This window comes from Mesocricetus auratus, unplaced genomic scaffold (assembly GCF_017639785.1).
Source record: "Mesocricetus auratus isolate SY011 unplaced genomic scaffold, BCM_Maur_2.0 Super-Scaffold_100004, whole genome shotgun sequence".
Classification (NCBI taxonomy): Eukaryota; Metazoa; Chordata; class Mammalia; order Rodentia; family Cricetidae; genus Mesocricetus; species Mesocricetus auratus.
Window position 1 is genome coordinate 43,526,435 of NW_024429189.1, and position 21,578 is coordinate 43,548,012.

Sequence of the window (21,578 nt, forward strand, 5' to 3'; positions counted from 1 at the left end):
AAACACAGCACATCCCTCTCTGTTGTGAGATACTCTTTTTGCACACTGTGACAATGTGTTGCTGTTTTACCTTGGCTGCCTTTGTACCTTCTGATTGGTTTAATAAAGGGCTGAGGCAGGAGAGAATACGCAGGACTTCTGGACAGAGACAGGAACTCTGGGAAGAAGAGAGGCAGGACCTGCCAGACAGACACAGAAGAAGTGGGACACACAGTATTGAGCAGAAGTATCAAACCACGTGGCAGAAGGTAGATTAATTTAAATGGGTTAATTTCAGTTTTAAGAGCTAGCTGGCAACAAGCCTAAGCTAAGGCCAAGCTTTCACTCTTAAAAGAAGTCTTGGTGTCATTATTTGGGAGCTGACAGTCCAAAGACAGTCTAGCTATACCTCTGTCCCTTTCCAAAGGTTTTCAGAGATTGTCTGGGTTTTGAAGATTACTAGCAGAATGGAGAGGCAGGACAATGCTTGTGCACATGTATCCCCTTTGCTCTGTCTTATCTCATAAATGAGACCATCTAAGACAGATACTGTTTTCCCCAGGGTACGGCGACCAGATCATGCTACCTCAGAAATCAAGCAGCTTTACTTTGGAAAGGATTTTTTTTATTGTTGTTCCAAGTTGTCACCCAGCTGGCGATGGAAGAAAGCTGTGACAAATGAAAAGGAAGGTGGGAGAAAGCCCTGCTGGAAAGGGCTGAGAGCAGTTGACCATTTGCCTCAGCCCCTCCGCCATGCCTAACAGAGAAAGCTGCAGCTTTGTACGTGGAGTCCTAGTGTGTGGATTCTGGTGTGGCATGCAGGCATCCTGGGAGGAAATGGTGGGCAGAACCTCCGTGGTGAGGGCATTCCTACTTCTCACCCCCTCCACCTTGGCTCATGGCTTCTCTCCCTCGGCACATCGGAGGCTCCCAAAGCACCAGACTTCTCATTTGCAGCCCCATCACTCTGCTAATTACTCCTTCCCCATCTGTCTCCCTGCTCGATTAGAGACTCCGGGTGTGCAGGACCCTTCTCTCTTCTTCACTGCTGAACTCCTGGCATGCGGAACCTGCAAAGGAAGCCGTGAACAAGAGGTCCCGGGCCTTGAGCCACCCTCCCTCCCCACTGTGGACACCCTGGTGTCATAGCCAAGCTTACCCTCTTCAATCTCAGATCGGGTGCCTGGACTCCTCCTCAGGGACGTTTTGGACAGGCACAACAGCAGTCTTGGGTATCTAGTGGGTCTAGAAGGGAGGGGCAGAGCCACCACTGTAGAATTGGAATCGGACAATGGGGTCTCATTTTCCTGGCTGTAAAGTCAAGAGGCTTCACAGTGAGGTTCCCCAGAAAGAGAGTTTATCTGAGGGGCAGCAATGGTAGAGCTCAGGCAAAATCCTCACCGGAGCTTATTGCGTCATTTCTAGTGTTTTCCTGTTACTTCTCTAGAACCTTTAAGGGCGGAGAAAGAAGTTCCTTCTTATCATGGAGAAAGTTTCTTCTTAGACATAAAAAAAAGAAAGAAAAGAAAAAAGAAAAAGAAAGAAACAAGTGCAGGTTTTAGGGTAGTGACACGAGTCAACAGAATTTGGATACCCTGAGAAATGTCCTGGGTCCTCAGGATTTTTCCTTCTTGGTCACCAACAATTTGTAGATTCACACAGCATATCTAACTCATTCCCGACAGTGTGTTTAAAGTTCAGTTCATTAGGTGGAATACTCCAAGGCAAGTACATTTGTGTTTCTCTGGCAGTGCCTTAAGAGGAGAGGCCAACGAAACTGGATGGTTTGAATAAAATAAATAGAAACCACAGACAGAAATCTTTGCTATATGAAACCAAGTCATTCCTCTTAAAATTAGGCCAAATGCTAAATGCTTTCTGGAAATTAAAGTTCAGGGTTACTGCAGTGCAGAGAAGGCCAAGCAAATCTTCATGGATTAGCTGTAGCGAAAGTTCCTGGGAATCCATCAGAGCATCATTTGTTTTCCTTCATTCTTTTCTCTTAAGAATACAAGAATCATTCCAGGGGATCTAGAATGCACCTCACTAATACTAATAAGGAACAAACAAACAGAAAAAGGACTACAGAGTCAGTAGACAGGAATTCCATTAAAAAAAAAGAATTGACAATTACTTAGGAGTCAGGAAGCCAATTTTCCAATCAATACCTTGCTCAAGAAGGGTATCGTGTCGTGGTGTCGGAGTCGGAAGCATTATCAAGCTGCATTCACTTTGTGCTGTCCTTAAGTAGTCCTGGTCAATGCAGAAACGTCTGAGCAAGAAGAGACAGCAAAGAGTTACGCTAGCACCTCACTCTTTACACTCCAGTGGTCAAATTGTACACTAAAGCACAAAGCTGGGAAGCAGGCAATGGCTGCTTTTGCACTCACATTCACTTGGTCTGCATGTAACTCCTAAGGGCATCTCTACCCAAGCCTCGCCCCCTCTCCTAGGATAAACATCGTAACTATAAACAGGAGCAACCACAGAATGACGTCCCTTGTGTTCCACTCAGACTCTTGGTGGCATTGCAAAACACAATCTGAATGTTATTAAGGGGGAAGTGGGAAACAAAAAGAGATTTCAAGAAAATTGCATGAAGCGAATTTTTCATCATACCAGCTTCTTTTTAGAGTGTGCGCATTCGATGTCACCCACATGTGTACATCACAGAACAATCGCAGCCTAATCAGCCAAAGGGACAGGAGTAGATTTAATTTCAGAAAATGTAGCCCTGGTTTGTTGCACCATTGTTTTAGATAGACAAACTCTGCAAAGTGAACACCTTGCCCATATAATGGAACGGAGAGGAAAGAAACTAAATTTGTTTTTGCAATGTTTGGCCCTAAACCTTTCCCCATTTGTTTTAAATTACTAAGAAAAGTAAACATTTTGGCAAATCTTTCAGGGAGATTTATAGGTAGCCCTAAATGCAATCTACTTGGTGACTGACTCAATTTTAATTCCTTTGGTCCTTCCTTGCAGAAAGGGCCACACGGTTACCACTTGCCTGGTCAAAGGTTACACTTCCTGCCCTCCATCAACCTGGCTGGACATGTGAGTGTTTTTAGATGCTAGTCAGGTCACCAGCCAAGGGGATCACTCAAGCTAAGTATCTGATCAAGGGACTGCTGTAATGAGTGCAGTTAGCAGGTATGCAATTAGCTGGCTCTAGCCTTCGAAGGTTTAACGAAATGTGTTCTGGGTGTATTCCCACAGAAGGCCTAAGCTGGCCAAGACATGTGGAGTTAGAGGAGTGAATAGCCACCCTGCCTTTACAATTTTTTTTAGTCCCTGGGAATAGGGCCTAATGATAGAACACTTGCCTAGCATGTGCGAGACCCTTGGATTAATCCCACTATTGATTTTTGTCTTATAATTACCCATCCCTACTTTCTTTGCTTAGCTTTTCTCCTCCCCCCCTTCTCCTCCTTTGCCCTTCCTTCCTCTCTCCTCCTTCCCCCTCTCCTTTCTGTCCCTCAGTTATACAAAGGTTTCCTTTTCCCATCTCAGAGAGTTTGGAAATATGCTGTACCATGCTTGGATGGCTTCTCGTAGGTAGACATGTGCAAGGCTTTGCTCACTCGGGTCAGCATTAATGTCTGGGCCAGTATCGTGTAGGTTCCTTCCTTGATGTTTCTCCTACAGAGAATCTATACTGAGTGCTTTCAAAGAGCCAAATACCACCTCTTGTTTAGGACCTGTAAGTATTTCCTTGTCATCTTCAAGGAAACCACCGAATCACTGACTAGTAATTTGCCTATGGAGAAGTGGCAGAGACGGCATTTGAACCTGGATAGCTTACACTCTGTGCACTTGAATCAGAGCAAAACAATGCTGCCCTTCAAAGCTACGCTGGGACCTTGGAATCCTCTGGCTACTGTCTCTTTTAGAGCATCCCTCTCCTGCCCCTCAAAGATGAACATGTGGGACTTTATCACCACAGCTCAGTGCTGGAATCTACCATCCTAATTTACTGTCTCTTCAGCTCAGGGTGGCACTGATGCGGTACCTCAGGGGGGTGTTCATTCATTCGTCAGCCTGCCCAGTCCAGTTTCATGTTGCTCAACTGCAGAGACTGGTTCAAGATGTCCCCTGTTCAATCAAATCCAACCAGAGTTAATCTAAACACTTCCTGGTTTTGAAGCAAAGAGAAAAAGTGGTTATATTTGAACCTGGAGTTGCTGCACAGAGTCTGTGAAGTACGTTCACACTCAAAGAAAACCAAACAAGCCCTAGTGAGGAGTCAGAGAGACATGAGTGTGGGCATCCTTAAGAGCCACGCTTGACCTAAAGAGGATAAAAGCACCCACTACCCTATGCTCAGATACTGGTGATAAGAAATCAATTAGGATGGGCCAAAGACGGCCCTTCATATCCCCTGAATGATTAACAAGGATCCTAACCACTGGTCAGTAGATGTGGTAGGTACACGTCTTTTGATAGGGGAAACTGAGAAAGACACAGTTTGGCCTATGGAATAGGGAACGATGGGAGTGGGCTGCAGCCAGATTCCCACTATCTAATAGGCACAGAATGGGATACTGGCCTCACACTACATGGCCGATAAAGTCATAGAGAATTTGGAGGAGAGTCTTACCTAGCATGGCAGTTGGGGAAAATGTGGAAAAGATGAGTCACAGAACACGAAGATAGCCTTTCTAGCTCAGTTTCCCCAGGAGAGTGCTCAACATTTGGACTAGTCAGATTGGATCTTATCATCTTCCTTAGGGTCCAACCCTCAGGGTATGTCAGTATGGACTGAATGAATGAATGAACCAATGAGACTGACTGTACCCAGGATGTCTCAGAAGCAGGGCAGGATAATAGCTATTGATCAATGGCTGGAAGCTACAGAGTTCAAGACGATTCAGAATGGAGAAGAACCATTTTTCTTGACAAAAGTGAAGAAGTCATTAACTCTACGGGAGTTGTGGTTTCTTTTGTGGTGGGGCAGGTGGAAACAAAGCTAGGGTAGATGGGTCTCTTGACTCAATTAGACGGCATGCTTGTGCAGGGTCTTTGACTCTCTCAACAATCAATACTCATATTCTTAATGTTCCCTGGCTTCACCTCTCAGAGGCAAGCCACATGGGGACCCCATCCCAGGTGACTTGCCCTCACCACTTCTGGTTTGTGTGACAGCCATCTTGTATGCAATACCCCAGAGTTCCTCACAATGCTCCCTGCAATGTCTGTATTTGTCTGCAGACTTGCCTTTCCTATGAAAGGCACACATGTCCGTTGTCTCAACATTTCTTAATGCCTGAACATATTTCTTAAAACCTATACATATCAGCCAAACACAAGTCACCAGTGCTTTTTGACAGACTTGCTGATCTTTCACTAGAGGTTGACTCTCTCCCCATGTATATTCTGAAATAGAGAAACCATGTTTAACCTGCTCCCACCCCCCTTCCTGTTCTCCCCAGTGCAGGAAATTACTGTGGTGCTTGGAGTCCCTCCCCAGCAACCAGAACAACCTCTGGCTTCTGTACCTTCTGCAGGCTGATGGCTTCAGGTGCCAGGACTCTGCCTTGCTCCAGTGAACTCAGGAAATGGAATTCCTTTCTCAGCCTGGAGCCCCCAAATTTACATCTTTCTTCTTGCATTCCTTTGCATGGACTCTAAGTTAATTCTCTTAGGGTTCCTGTGCATTTAACTCTCCTTCTTGCTCGTGCCATTGTTCCCATTTAAGTACCCAAGGCAAATTCCCTAAGCTCGTTCCAGCATAGTCTTTTTTTCTTGTATAACAAAAAATTCAAGATAGTTTCTTTAAGCGAGTCTACACACACACACAGACACTCACACACACAGACACACAGACACAGACACAGACACACACACACACACACACACACACACACACACACACACACCACTCTTCTGTAGGCATTTTTTCCATGTATTTTTCTATTATAAATATGTCAGCTATTTCCTGAGTTTTCTGCGGTAAACCTTCACTTTCTGTTTCCCTACTTTGCCTTGGGGAGAGGGAATGATGCTTCACTAGGGAGAAGGATAGTGCTGTGAAATACCAGGTTTTCCATTTCTCTCCTCCTTGGAGGAATAGAGCCACTTGGCACAAGGACATCTTGAGATGCTGCCAAGAAACTGCTCTCCTATAAATCAGTTCATTAGGTCCTTAATTTCTGTGGCATTTATCTGTCTGGCTTTATTGTAAACCTTTTGAAAGTGGGAACTGGTTTTTCCTCTCATTTCTCTCTCACACTCTAGGCTAACTTTGGAACTGGGTTCTCGGTATGCAGGGAGTCCCCCCACATATGGAGTTCTTGTATTATTAGTTCTATATTTGCTTGTTGAAATTAATATTTCAAAATGAAGGCATGTTAAGAGCGATTTTATGGCCATCTATGAAATATGTTTGTATACTTACTATAATTATGTAGGATAGTTTTGGTCACAAATATCAGAAAATCTCACATAATGCAACATAAACAATTAGTCTGTCATTCCTAAGAACTACAGTTGGCCCCTAGGTGTACCCTTTCACTCTTGATTTAGGTTTTCATGGTTTCGTATGTGGTCTCCTGTAAGAACTGTTGGATGGTGGTCAAGCACACAGGTCATCTCAAGCTTCCTGGCTCAAGACTGTGCAGACTCACTACCTTATGGTTTTGTAGGTTTAACACCACAGGGCTGTGCACCTTCTGGGAGCTTTGTTGCAAATGGTTCTCCTTGCGTTTTGTGACCTTAAAAACAAAACTGAAGAACAAAAATCTTTTTTGAGATAGCTCACACATCAGAATTCACCTTACTCACACAATTCAATGTTTTTGTTGTGTTCTCAAGAGTTGTGCAGACATCAGCAACTTTAGAATATTTTCACCATGAAGGAAAGTCAACTTACTTGTCATTCACTCTTTTCCCTCTTGACCTTTACCCCGACCCTTCTTAGCCAGGCAGTTACCTTCATCTGTATCTCCATGCTTGCTTGGTCTTTCTCCTTCCCATACAGTAGTAATTCCATACCATCTGATTAAGTCTCCCACCCACTCTTCTTAACCTACCAGCCCTCTGGTACCCATCGTTTTACTCTCATAGTATAGGATCAGCTATTTCAGATTATGAGCTCATGAAGTTTGTCACCTATCTTATGTCCCTTAATGCAGTGGTTGCCAACAGGTGGGTTGATAGCCCCAGGGACAGGTCAAAAGACCTTTTCACATGGGTCGCCTGAGACCATAGGAAAACACAGATATTTACATTATGATTCATAACAGTAGCATAACTGCAGTTATGAAGTAATCATTTTGTTGTTCCCACAACATTGAGGAACTATATTAAAGGGTCTCAGAATTAAGAAGGTTGAAAAGCCTTAATGCAAAGCTCTCTAGGTTCAACTGCACTGTAACAAGAGACAGAATTTTGTTCTTTTCTTATGACTGAATAGTATTCCAATGTATATATATATATATATATCACTTTTCCTTTGCTGGATTATTTATCAGCAGACACTAAATTGATTCAATGTCTTATCTGTTGTGAGCAGTGCTGCAGGGAACTTGGAAGTGCAGATGTCTCTGACATATGATTTCATTTCCTTTGGATGTTATGAGGAGTGAGTGGAATTGCCTGGCCATTTAATGCGTTGACTTTTTTGTTTTATCAGTTTTTTATTATCACATTCATGTGTGTGTGTTGGGAGTAGAACTGCCATGGTCCGTTTATGGAGGTCACAGCTACAGCCGTTGGACTCAGGTCTTGAGGCTCACACAGCTAGCACTCTTACCTGCGGAGCCATCTCACTGGCCCTTGTCTGTTTTTAATAGACTTTACCATTTTTTTGTCTTTAGCACCATCGTAGCTTCACAGTGAAACAGAACAAAACCACAGAGGTTCTTACATGCCCCAAGCATGGTTCCCTATTGTCCTCACTTTTTCTAGTTTCTAGAAAGTACCTGAAGTCTTTGACGCATGGCCTCCTCTTTCAGTGGTCATCCAAATCCTCCTCACATTGCTATTTCTCTGGACCTCTCTTATGACTCCCTCTCACACCTCAGAAGGCTTTCATGACTACAGCGGGCTTCCCTAAACCATCAGGATAAACCCCTGCTTTAAAACCACCACTGACATCCCACTTTCAACCTCAATTCCCAGTTTCACAGGAGCCGGGCCTTGGCCATGGATCTCTGTCTCTCTCTCTGTCTCTCTCTCTGTCTCTCTCTCTGTCTCTCTCTTTCTCTCTCTCTCTCTCTCTCTCTCTCTCTCTCTCTCTCTCTCTCTCTCTCTGTGGGGAGCAGTGTCTAGCCTGCCATATCATTCATTCAGAGGGGGTATCATTACAAATTTACCACATACATCAGAAAGTCATGTGGTTCCAGGAGAGGAAGGTCATAGCTGATCATATCAGCATGGATGCAGCTTCTTCTGGTGTGCTGCTATCATTCCTGAGTCCTGGAAAGCTCACCCTTGTGGAACTTGCCTCACACGGGAGCCTGATAGCAAACAGCAAATGACACATCTGTGAATGACATGCTGTGGTAAAGATGGCAGGCATGGAAGAGGAAAGGCAGAGCAAGTGAAGGGGGTTGGAATCGAGTGTAGGCTTTGGGTGGGGCGGGAAGGTCAGAAGACACTGTGGTGATTACTGGGAACTAGGGAGTTTATTAGAAGAGTTATTTACACCATAGATAGCTACAGGGGCAGTGACGTGGTGGGGTCTCTGAAGAGCATCAGAGCCTGTGTGGCACTGGACAGAGCCTCTGATATTTTTAGAGGATTGGAGAGGGACACAGCAAGAGTTAGTGACCAGGCTTTCTGATTCCCAGGTAGGCAGGGAGGCAGTGGGGTACAGGATGTGAGATCCTCTGATGGGAACTCAGTTCCTAGGTAAGGCGTGGTGGCATCCAAGTCTGCTGGTCCACGGTTCACCACTGTCTCAGTAGTTCATAGAGGAGGTCTGAGCAGAGGCTGGATCCCAACATTACATTCTTACAGTATGAATGGAGGGGTAACAGAGAGCTGAGTACACAGTCTTAAATGATGAGGTCCCTGTAGGATTTACCCACTAGGGAGTTAAGCATGCAGACGCAGAAAGAAGGCAGGTTGACTATTTCCCTGATATCTGTGCTCAGGCTTAGAGCTTTCCACATCTTGCCACAGCTCCTGTTGCAAGGTCCACCCACCAGCCGGACTTTACATAAGGCAGCATCTTCTTTCTCCTTGTCTCAGTGACCACTGCATGTAACAGGAGGCTCTACTCCCACCTCAGTTCTCTGGCAAAAATCCATTTCCCTCAAACTGCCTTTCTAAGTGTGCTATCTTGGACAGTCCCGGATATTCTACTGATTTTCTTCCTCAGAATTTTAATCAGAAGTTTGACTTTTCTTGCTTTTAAGATTTGTTTCTGCGTGTTGCCTGTCCCCCTTCTTAAGAATTTAAGCAACTATGAAAGACTTGTACACATGGGAATAAAGTTTACTGATCTATCCTTCCCCTCCTTTCCTTCTTTCCCTCATTTATTGTGTGGTGCTGGGGATTGAACACAGGACCTTGTAATTGATAGACAGGCACTCTACCCTGAGCTACATGCCCACCCCCTACTCTGCTTCCTTTATTTTTAAAGTTGATCACACTGGAATGACCTGGTGTCCTTGTTAGAGCTTGTTCACACTAACATATGTACATTTGAAAGCCTGTTGGTTTGTAGTAACTTAAGGCATACAGGACACTCACTGACCTGCCCACTACTCTACAAATGTAAAATAAGGTTCTGTAAAGTTGCAGGGGAGACGATGGGCAGGGAGACTTCCTTTGTACTAGTTTTCTCTTTCTTATAGATACCTATTGCGTGGCAGAGGGCTTGAGCAGTCTGTGGCAGCAGGAGTGTACTTTCAGTTGCTTTTTATGTAATGTGACACATACTTGGAAATAAAGAGTTCCATACGGAAGTAGGCTGCATTACAACCCTCAAGCCACTCCATCCCACATCCTAACTATCCCACAACTTCCAAGATGATGGCGGTACCAGCTGTGGACCAAGTATTCAAACACAGAGGCTATGAGGAAAATTTTACTTTCAAACCATACTAGTGACCCTGTCATTACTGCAAGTAGCTGACTCGACCATAGCTTAATAAACCACCGGCTCCATAGCACATTAAATTAGAGTGATATGACTGCTCACAGATGTTTTAGAATCCATCCATCCATCCATCCATCCATCCATCCATCCATCCACCCACCCACCCATCCACCCACCCATCCATCCACCCACCCACCCATCCACCCATCCATCTCTCAACCTATATGAAAAAATTCTCAGCTTAAATCTTCCTAAGGCCTTTTCTAAAAGTGTTTAGAATAACTGGGTGTTAGAGAGCTTATAATTGATTAGCCACAGGTGCTGCCACCTGCTTAGTTTTCACCGTTTTCAGCACAGCTGTTCTTGGTAAGATGTTTGACTCCTCAGAAATGAGATGAGAGAAACAAAGGAAAACAAAAGATCATGGTTACTTCTTCGGATCCATTTTCTTTGACTTCCTCTTAAGAAATGAATCAACGCATCTGGTCTGCAGAGACACTCGATCAGGAGAGGGTCTACTTGCTTAAAGGATATGAATATTTTGTAAAATTTTGTTGCTTTTTTTTTTGGTCAAAATGCTTCCCATGTACCCATTCTTTGTAAGTATGGTGGGTGAATGAATGAAACAATTACTACAGATTCCCTGTCTTTGGGGAGGCAACATGTTGTGGGAAAAAGCTGAGGGCCTGCTATTGTTTTATGGTGACATGTTTGGAACTGAAGTCATTAGAGCACTTATGAGGGTCTCTGAAGAAGATTGAATTAAAAAACAAACCCGGGAAACTACCGTCTGTAAGTTCAAACTAGACCAGAATGCCTAATTTCTCATCTCTCCATTAGCAAGGATCAAAAGGCAGTAATGGTCCTGGTGAGGCTGTGCATGAGACAAGTACTCTCTTAGTCTCTGCTGATGTGAATTGATACAGCCTTCCTGGGAGGAAATTTATAACAACTCTGAGATTCCCACACCTTTTATTCCAACGCTTCATCTTTCGGCTAGCTTTCTTGCCAAGTGCGGTTTGTACACCGAAGATTTTATTGTGGTGCTTTTTCCAATAGTGAAAAACTGGCAGTGTCCAAATGTATATTAAATGGTTACGTGAGCAACAGAATACCCATGTAATAGTGTATTATGCTGTCATTAAGACTTATGAGTATGATGTAATGTTAAATAAAATGCAGGATATGAAATTATACATGGACTATGAATTTAACTATGAGAAAGAAAGCATGCTAGGAAAATATTGGAAGGCTATCTGGGAAAATATCAAGTGATAGTCTTTCAATGGTGGAATTTAGATTTTTTTCTTGAATAATATTTCTGTTTTTCCATGTCTTCCCCCATGAGAATGGGCTGTGTGGATTCCAATGAAGAAACACTTTTTAATGAAATAATTTTGAAGCAGAAGTAGATTCTAATTTAGGCTCTGTGCAACAGTAATTGTGTGGTAGCTTGGCAAATTATTCAATCTCCCTGAGCTTCCATTTATAGCTGTAAAGTGAAGGCTGATAGCATCTAACTTGCAGGGTGTCTATGATACTCAGCTCTTGCATCTCAGAAGCCTGCAGAATTGCCAGCACGAATTGGACAGTTAATAAATAGTACTTGTTGAAATTATGACTTGGTTTAGAGATGATTGCAAGCTGGAAAAATAATTTCTTTCACTTGACCAATTCATCTGTTATCTTTTATGATTCATTCCAATGTCTTATAGAAAAACAATGTTTTAAACTCCAGTTCATTGCATGCAGATCTTCTTGTGATTCTTTTCAATGAAGAGACTTATAATTTTACATAAATCTAACCATTAAGCATAATAATTGATGTTCGATTTCACATGTCTTATCTTTAAATATTTTTGCACATAATTTTGTAAACCAATGCTATCTGCTATCTGCTAACACCACAGCAATGGCAGTTCATTCATTTCCATACCGATTTCCTAATTATTAGATGGTTTTACAAAACATACAATGGAATTTCATTAAAGAAATTTTTCTTATAATAGCATTTGTAGAAGTAGGCTGGCAAGATGGATCAGCAGGTCTCAGTGCTAGCTGTGCAAGCCTGGCCACTTGAGTTTGATCCCTTTAACACACAGTGGAAAGAGAGAACTGACCTCCACACATGTGCCCTTGAACGGGTGTACCCTCAGTCACATCATACACACAGACACACACATACACACACACACACACACACACACACCACTCACTCATATCTCCCTCCACCATAAATAAAGTAAAATAAAAATAATTTCTAGAAACATCTTTGTAGGAGTATCTTTTTTCTTTAGGTGTTTCCCTGGGTGTATATAAATCAAAATGAGTTTGTCCAAAGACAGAGTAGCTCAGGTTGTAGAATATGTCATGCTAGTGGCATGAGAATGCACGCAACTCGAAATATGCACCGACATGATAGTGTGAGTGAGGTCACCATTGCTTCAGTTTCCATTTTTAACATCAGGAAATCTGTATGACATCCTAAGCATCTTGACGGCTATTTATATTGTCTCGTCTGTATTCTACCCTTTTATAGCTTTACCTAGTAACAAGCAGAAAGCCTCTTGATTTATACAAAGTTTTGAAGAATATTAAGATCTTTATTCGTGTGCAGTGCAAATCATTCCAGTTTTTCTTGTCTTCTTACTGCTTGGGGTACAGTTTTTCATCTTTCCTTTAGTTGGCCTCATCTATCTTGTTGGTGAAGTTTTTCAATATAAGTTTTTCAGTAATGTTGTTCCTTGCTGAGATGAGAATTGTAGTTTTCAAAACTTTCCTTTTAAATGCAATTCTTTCCTAGTTATTTGGAATCTATTCTGTTTTACAGAAACTAAACCTCTTTTTTAGTACTAATTTCCAGCTAGTTTCTCTCCCATCACTTTAAAAATATTTATTTCTTTCCAATTGGTTTATTAGCTTTAGTTAAATTTTTACTCTCTCATTGATTTAAAAATAATGGAAAGATAACTTTATTATTAGAAATGTCAATTTTATGTGCTGTACGAAATAAGAAATTTCTTCCCAAGTCCCTAAAGTGAAAACTTCCTGGGCTATATTAAGCAAATGATTTCCAGAGTCCCCAAAATGATACTTTTTGAATGGAGAAGAAGAAGTTTAGATGTTGTAGGAAAACCAATCAGGTTCACCCAGGACATTCCTGGAGTGAGCACATGCTGTTCACTAATTGCAACACATGTTTTGCATGTCTGCTATTGATCAGTAGATTTTTTTCTTTAAACACAGGGATTAGGTTGCAGATTATTTTGTCACCATTACAATGACAAGATTGCCATCATTAGTACATAGGAACGGATAGCTCTCAATTTCTAATAAGGCGTAAGTGAAATTGCATAGCATGGCTTCACTGAGCTATATCTTTGTGCTCAGCTTCCTCTGGCATCTCCTCAACACTCACGACATTTTTCCTGGGTCCCATGTTTCTCTCTTTTGTCTGCATTTTGTCCATGGACTCTGGCCATATGTTCTAGTTACTTAGGTCACTGGTGTGGCTGCATAACAAGAATCAGTTACTAATGATTGGACATTATTACACAGTCCTTTGGCTAACAGCAAGGGTTGTTTCTGTTTCACACAAGTGTGAATGAATGGATAGGCAGGCTGAGGCAGTCTTCTCGTTCCCTTTGGCACACAGAGCCAGTGTGACTTCTGTTTTGTTGCTTCATCAGTTCTTAGGAGTTTGTCTTTGTTCATATTATCAACATCTACATCTCAGAGAAGAAGGCAAAAAAGGGAAGAGAGAGTAGGAGGCTTCCAGAAGTTGCCAAAATCCCTTTTTGTGTCCCTGTGAATTTGGTAGCATGGTCTGTATTCGTAGGAAGAGAAACTGGAAAATTAACTCTGGTAATCACATGCTCAGTTAAAACTCAGTGGTAAAACTCCTTCCTGGTATGTACGAGCCTCTGGCATTGGTCCTTAAAGCTACAAAATCAAAATGAACGAATAATGAAAAGACTAGAGAAACGCACACAAAGCTACAGATGCCTCCACAAGCAATGTGCTAGCTGTTCAAGCGTGAGCACCTGAGTTTGGATCCCCAAGCCCAATGCGAAGCTGGTGTGCTCATGTATCCATAATCCTATCACTTCTAGGGCAAGATGGAAGGTTGAGACAGGAGGAGAACCCCGGGGGGCTGGAGGGCCAGCTAGCCCATGGCATGCCCTCACAGTGGAAGACAGGGATCCTGCTCCAACAAGATAGGAAGCAAAGACCGACACCGGAGGCTGTGTCCTCTGACCTCTATGAGGACCCCATGCCATGTGTATGCATGCCCCCATTCATGAACTTATATCCATATATGCACACATATAATATACATGCTCACACACATCATGCACACAGACACACACCGATTTTAAAAAGGCCCACGGGATGTGGAGAGTGTATTCTACTAGGAAAAGAACTCAGAGGGTGAGTGGATTTCCATCACTCTCCTGGTTCTGTTTGTGAACCTTTCATGAGGTTGTCAGGCAGAATTAGCTTCACTCTCCTCTGGGTCCACGTGAATGATAATTAACTTTTTCCCATCTTTCTCTCTTGGAGACAAGTGTTCCTGTCTTCTTGTAATTTGCTGTTTAATTTCATACTTATCTGGGCACCGCTTTTTAGCCTCAGGTGCTATTTATCCGATTGATTTTTATACTTGGAAGGTGACGTTCAACTCTCTCTTTGCTCCCCCAGGCATACATACCCTTAGTAGGCTCTAGCCATGGGTTATGGTTCTCTAGTAATTTTATCTATGCCAACGTCTGTGCTATATTTAAATAATCAAGACAATGTAAATGTTTATTTAGGTATTCATGTAACTTCTTATTCATCTCTACCCTGTCCAATATTTTGTTTTCCACAGAGTTTATAGCTATACTTGCTTTTAACAGGTCATTACTGTTATTTAATATCTATGTACTTATCACGGAATTCAACTCAAACTTCACTTAAATTGTACAGATCACCTTTCAGTATGTTTAAACACATTGAGTGTAAATTACATCTCCCAGAAGAAAAGCTCCTTCTGGAACTCTCTGTCGGGACTGTTGGGTAGAGCGGCGCAGTTAAATCCTTTCCCTCCGTTTAAGATCTCTGTTTTCTTCAGCATTCCTCTCCTGCTGCTTTTGTTGGCCTCGTTTCTTCACATTAAACGTGTTCATCACGTCTCTAACGATTCTTGGGTGTCTGTTAATTTTAAGACGCTCATGTGTGGGAAGTTGGTGGAATGGACCCTGGAGCCAGGGGCTGCAATGGAGTGGAGCCTAGTTGACCAGCAGCCAACACTGAACATAAACCAGAATCACTGGGACTTGGGTGTTCTTTGTAACTCAAGTATAACATAGCTGAGGACCACAGAGGTTCTACAACCCTTTCTGCTAGCAGATGTATAAAAAATTAAGCTGTATTTTAGGCATAATGCATAAATAATTACATGCATTTTATATGTGACACTCAACATGTTTAAATGGAGGTGTTTACATGTGAAGTCATTTTCATAGTCAAGATACCAGTGTTCTCAATAGCCCAAAGTATTTCCTATATCTTTGCAACACATTCTTCTCTCTGCCCCTTATCCCTGGCTGCCACTGATCTGCTTTTCATCACATTGACTATTTACATTTATTTTATTTTTTAGGTAAATGGAATCATCTTACTTCTTTCTTTCAACATGATGACTTTGAGGTTTACCTGTGTTGTGAGCATTGGTGAAACCCGCTTTTTTATTTATAAGCTGTATTTATTGTGTGGATACATACTTGGTTATTTTTTTTTACTTTACTCTTATATTACTGAAAATTTTAAACCATCCACTGCTCCATACATATATTGAGGATGTTAGAATTGTGCTAGTCCTGTATTTTATACATTATAAAATGGCACAAGTGTTTAAAGTGAAGACAATATGCAATAGAATAAATGTAACTTATTTTCTCCTTGCATAGTACCACACATCCTGGTTAGTGTCAAGGTATCTTCAGCAGGCAGCCATCACATTACAACACTTGGATGCACATCTCCATTCAGGTACACCTTAGTGATGCTCCCGACTGATGCATTGTCTTTCCCCTAGATCTACTACTTCTCTTGATTTCCCTCGAGTAGTGAGTGTTAGCCCCACCCACTTCTTTCCTACCCTTTATCAACAACCCCAGTCCACCAAGTCTTGGTAGTCCTTCTCTGTCTCTTCGTGTTCTTGGCCCATTCATGTTCATTAATTCTTCTTGGACAAATTATGAAAACTAGTGTTCATCTAGAAACCCATGGGTTTCCTCTAGGCTTCAACTGTGTCTTATAAGTTGTATGTAATATTATATTGTTGTTGAAGCTTCTTTAGAATTTTTAATTTTTCTCTTCTTACAAGTCCTGCTGTTTAGCTCTTTGTTTTCTTAATCAAGTTTAGGAGAGAGCCCATTCTATTAGTCCAGTGTTTCTCAACCATCCTAATGCTGCAACCCATTGATATAGATCAACACATTGTGGTGACCCTCAACCATAAAATTATTTTCGTTGCTAATTTATGATCGGAATTTTGCTACTGTTGTGAACTGTAATGTAAATATCTGATATGTTAAGTGGCCTTAGCTGACCCCTGTGAAAGGATTGTTACCACCGAAAAGGTTGCAATCCCCTGGTTGAGAACCACTGCATTTGTCCTTGTAAAGAATCAGATTGTTATACTTATGTTTTCTTTTAGACTTACTAATTTCATATTTAATCACCCTAAGGTATAGTTTAGATCATGTCATTCCTTTACCAGTAAGCCTCCAATGGCTCCCCATGGCCCTCTGAATTAAGTGTACACTCTTTAGACAGGTACCCAGGGCTCTGAGGAGCTGGGTGCTGAATGGAGTTCTTTCTCCTTTGTCACAGGAGGAGAGCTACAGTTGTGTGGAGAAAAAACCCATGTCTGCACACCAGCCCATAATCTGTTTAGCTATGTTATACAACACCTTTTATGTTTAACATTGGGGGCAGACCCCTGACCTCTAGCAAGCCTGTGAAATAGACCTTGCTTTCCTGAAAGTTGGGGATATAAATAATATTTATATATGAGGTCTGCAATATCACAGGATCAGTTTCATGCACTGTAATTAAATAGGACCCTTGCCATAAATTCCTTAGCTCTTGATGCCATACAACAGCTGGTGACCTTAGTTTTTAAGTGTTTTAGGGGATGAGGGAAGAAAAAGTGGAGTTGTTAGTGAGGTCTAGCCGCTGAGACTTTTGTGAATATTTGGGTTTAGTGTGCACCCCCACTCCTAACTGAAGGACATCTGTTCCTTCTGTCTGTAGCTGTTGACACTGGCATTGAAGACAGCTTAATATAATGGATCTTACCAGTCCTGGCCTACTATTCGATTGACAGGACTTAACCGATAATTGTTTCCCTTCCCACAGAAATATGCTCAAAAGCTGGAATGACTAGCTCTTGTTGTTGTTGCTTTACTTTCCGTGAGGGAACAGAAAAGCCGCATTCAGAGGGTGTGATTGCAGCTTTATGGGTTTGTGAGTTTTCCAGAGGAGGCCACACCGTGGAACATATGTCACATCCCACGCTGTGTTCTCAGACCCCTTGTGGATTGCTAGGCATGGCAGGGAACTAGTGGACTAGGACACTGGGGAGATAGATTTATTGACATGACTATGACACTGAACAGGGGTGAGCTCGTGAGGTAGAATGTTCTGTGGAGATTCAGATGATGGTCATGTAGGGTAAGGTGCCTAGCTGTTGGAGACTGGAGAGCAATACCAAGTGTTCTTAACAAACTTGAGATATTAAATGTATGTGATTATTTTTTTGGGAATCACAAAATTAATAGAAGTTTGGCATAAAATATTAGGTAAAATAGAAGTGAAATGTATCCAAATTTAAGAGAAAATTTCTTTAAAATTTATTTATGTCTTTATTTTTCCCCCTTACTGGCCACATGAGTAGTTAACAAAAGCATAACCGTATTTAATAAGTTCTGTAGAAGTGCTGAGGCCTCTTACGCAGTTGTAAATGTTTCAGTATTTCACTGTCTTCCTATATGTGGGCAGATTTGTGATGTGACTTGATTGTTTCCAATAGAACATGGGCCCAAATGTGTTTCTGCCATGTACAAATCTAGGTCAAACAATGACATTTGGATTCCACCATGTTCTCCCTGCTTGTGCTGGGGCTCTGAGTAACCAGGCAAACCCAGCAGCCTGAAACGTCTACTTTGTGAGGAAGCCCACACTGTAAGGCCAGGCATAGAGGCTGTAGTCAATAACCGGGCCTTGCCTCCCAAGAGTCATCGTGCACATCCAGGACAGGAGGGCCAGCAGCCAAGTGCAACTCCGTTCTCATGTTACTATCGATGCTGGCAAGATATCTTGGGAGAACGACTCGGCTGATCCTTTCTGGGGTTGCTGACCTATACTTTTTGGGAGAAAAGATAAAGTAAAATAAATAGGATAATTTATTATTCAATAATAGTTTCCAGACTGCATGTTGAAAACAGATTTAAAAATTGCCAGCATGTTATTTCTTTGTCTTCTAGTTTGCTACTTTAGTGAATAGCATCATAGCAAAATCTTTGTGCATATCTATGGTTTATTGATTTTAATTATATTTTATTTTATACACACGGATGTTTTGCCTATATGTATGTCTGTGCACCATGTGTGTGTCCTTTGACCTTCTCAGGTGCCTTGACATCAAGTACCCTGAGATGGGAGTTACAGATGGTTGTAGGTGCTGGGAACCAAACCCTGGTCCTCTGAGACAGCAGTCAGTGCTCTTAGCGCTGAGCCATCTCTCAGCTTACACAGGTTCTTCCTTCCTTCCTTCCTTCTTTCCTTCCTTCCTTCCTTCCTTCCTTCCTTCCTTCCTTCCTTCCTTCCTTCATTCTTTTATTTTTTCTTTCTTTTCCTTTTGGTTTTTTGAGACAGGGTCTCTCTGTGTAGTCCTGGCTCTTCTAGAACTCACTCTGTAGACCAGACTGGGCTCAAACTCACAGAGGTCCGCCTGCCTCTGCATCCCAAGTGCTGGGATTAAAGGCATGTGCCAACGCCACCAAGGCCTACAGTTTATTACTTGCTATAGTCTAAAAAGCAGAAATGCTTTAAGAATTACTTTTAGGGCTTTTAGCAAACACTCCACATACCTACTGTAATTACATGCACAGAGTAAAGAGCACATGGATGATCAAGTCAGAATAGCTGTAGGCTTGAGATCTAGCTCAGAGCTCTGCAGTTTGTACAGCCTTGAACAAATCGCTTAAACCATTTAAACCCCAGAGGATTACCAAGAGAGAAATATGAGGTGCCATGTTAAAGTGCCAACAGAGTGGCCATCACAGACTACTTGAGGAGGGGATTATGCTCAGATTTCTTTGTCCTACTCTTCCTGCTTACGGGATTCTGCTTGCCTTCTAGCACATTCTGTGTTCCTGTCCTCTTGGACCTTGCAGCACCTGATCAATTCAAGGAGGCAGGGAGTGATGCTTATCAAGAGTTTAGGTGCCATCTCTATTACTGTGGCTGCATGACCGCATGGCTGCCATGGTTGCATTTTAAAAGGTAATTCTTGAAGGTAGAGGCATCTTGATGATCAAGGAAAGAGTTCCTGGACTCTTGGCACTTTCCCAGCAGAGGGGATAGAGAGAAAGGCCTCCCTGTCATTGTTCCCTTCAAACTATATGCCCGGGGTTTCTCCTCTCATTGTGAAATTGGCTGTATTCTCAGCCAATGACCAGTTGGCCTTCCTTCTCAATAGGATCCCACTGAGAAGCCTAACTATGCACACAGTTCTTTCACACTGAGTTTTGGATGACTTTTGGGCAGTGCCGTGTGAGCTCTGAAGAGTGTAAAGGGAAGAGCAGTCACAGAGGTGAGCCAAGAGCAGGGTGTTAACTCTGGGCAGAGAGGAAGCAGGTGATCTCTAATGGTGGTTGTGGACTGAGCATAGACCATGACTGAGTGAAGTGGGCAAGGTTTTCTGAGCCATTTTTATTTCTTTGTCTCTCTTTTACTCTTCATCATCCTAGAAAACTGGATGAGATAAAGACTAAGAAAAGAACAACTTTTTGCCTCTCATGGCAATGACATTTTTAGATGGGGGTAGACCTTGTCCATCCGGGGAGAGGTTTACTTGCTCACACCGTGCTGCGTATCTTTGTAAAACTGCTGTTATGTGGCAGCTGTGGAACCTACTTTAAGGAAAGGGACTCTGAAAGGCATTTTTGTTTTTTAATACAAAGCAAAATTTAGGGAATTAAATTACTTTTATTTTGGATATTGTTTTTTAAAATCTTTGTTTATATACCTATATTGCATGTAGTTTCACAAAATCCTAGAATATTCAGTTGTGTAATAAAAGTGTAGATTTTTGATTTTTATAAAGCTAAGCCGCTCTTCATCATGGGTGGAGTTGCACCTCAGCAACACGATAACATTGTGAAACAGGAGATTTTGCTAACAGAATGTTTCCTGTAGTGTGATTGGTTTATCAATGTTTATAGGCATTCAGACACAGAGGTAGGCTCTGATCCGTTTGCCTATGTTCTTCTTATAGTAGATCTTTAGAGGCTTGCTTGGGATTCATGCTATTGGTTCCTGTTGTAAAATTGTTTCACTTAAGGTTTCTTGGGAAGGCAGGACTAATACTGAGGTGTCTGCGGCTGGTTCCTAATCTGAGGTCACCCTACTGGCTTACTGTCCCTCAATTTGATGCTCACTGCTGCTATTTACTCTTAGAGTTTGTACCATGACTATGTTTGGTCCCAGTTCCATCTTTTTGTTCTGATCCTCATTCCAGGGCTATCTCTTAGCTCACCGGTTGTCTGTGTCTGCCTTCAGAGGCATCCACGGATTTCTGGGCCTGATCTACGCTGCATAGGATCCAGTGTATCCTAGGAAAGCCCTTCTGTTCTCTGTGCTGTGTCACAGCATCGGCTGATAGGGAAGCTTCCAGTTGGGCTTGAGACAAATTCTTTCCAGGGTCAATTGTGAGGCGGGCCCAAAGCCTTCTTCCCTTCAGCCTTTGTCTTACCTGATGGATAAACATTCTTGCTGCATATGGATCTTGCTGCATGTGGAGATCCCTTGACTGGAACTACTATTCAGTCGCCAAGGCTCTGTCTTCCACACTCTTAACAAGGACATGACTTAATCTAGAAGAAACATTTGGTTGTTTCTAGATTTTTGTTGTTGTCGCTGGAAGCGATGGGGTAGTGGTATTGTAGATAAACATGTTCTGCCTATCTTCATGCATATGGCACTTTTCAATTTTGTTATAATTAGTGCTAAAATTAGAAAGCAGTAAAAAGAAGTTGGAAATAAATTTTCTTAATTTGGTTGTTTGATTTCCCTTTTTATGACTCATACCTTTTCAATGCATAGTATACTCAGAAATAAGATAGAAGTTGCACAGAGCTTAGTATTAGAATGCCATGGACATTGTCCAAGAAATAATAATGCCTCATGGGCAAAATCACACTTAACTGGAAATTTTTAACTAAAAGTTAGTCTTTTTTGAGAGCTGTTCTGAGAAATGCATTGCCTTGCTGTGTGCTAA

The 21,578-nt window shown here is 42.1% G+C and overlaps 1 long non-coding RNA gene across 1 annotated transcript; it reads right to left on the reverse strand.

The window, feature by feature from the left end:
* Positions 1–582: 582 nt before the first annotated feature.
* LOC110343079 lies at positions 583–2,423 on the reverse strand. Its single transcript, XR_002385280.2, has 4 exons — positions 2,370–2,423; positions 2,148–2,251; positions 1,139–1,224; positions 583–1,049 (listed from the first exon to the last, which is right to left on the reverse strand). It is a non-coding gene; the product is annotated as an uncharacterized LOC110343079 (long non-coding RNA).
* Between the last annotated feature and the right edge of the window lie 19,155 nt (positions 2,424–21,578).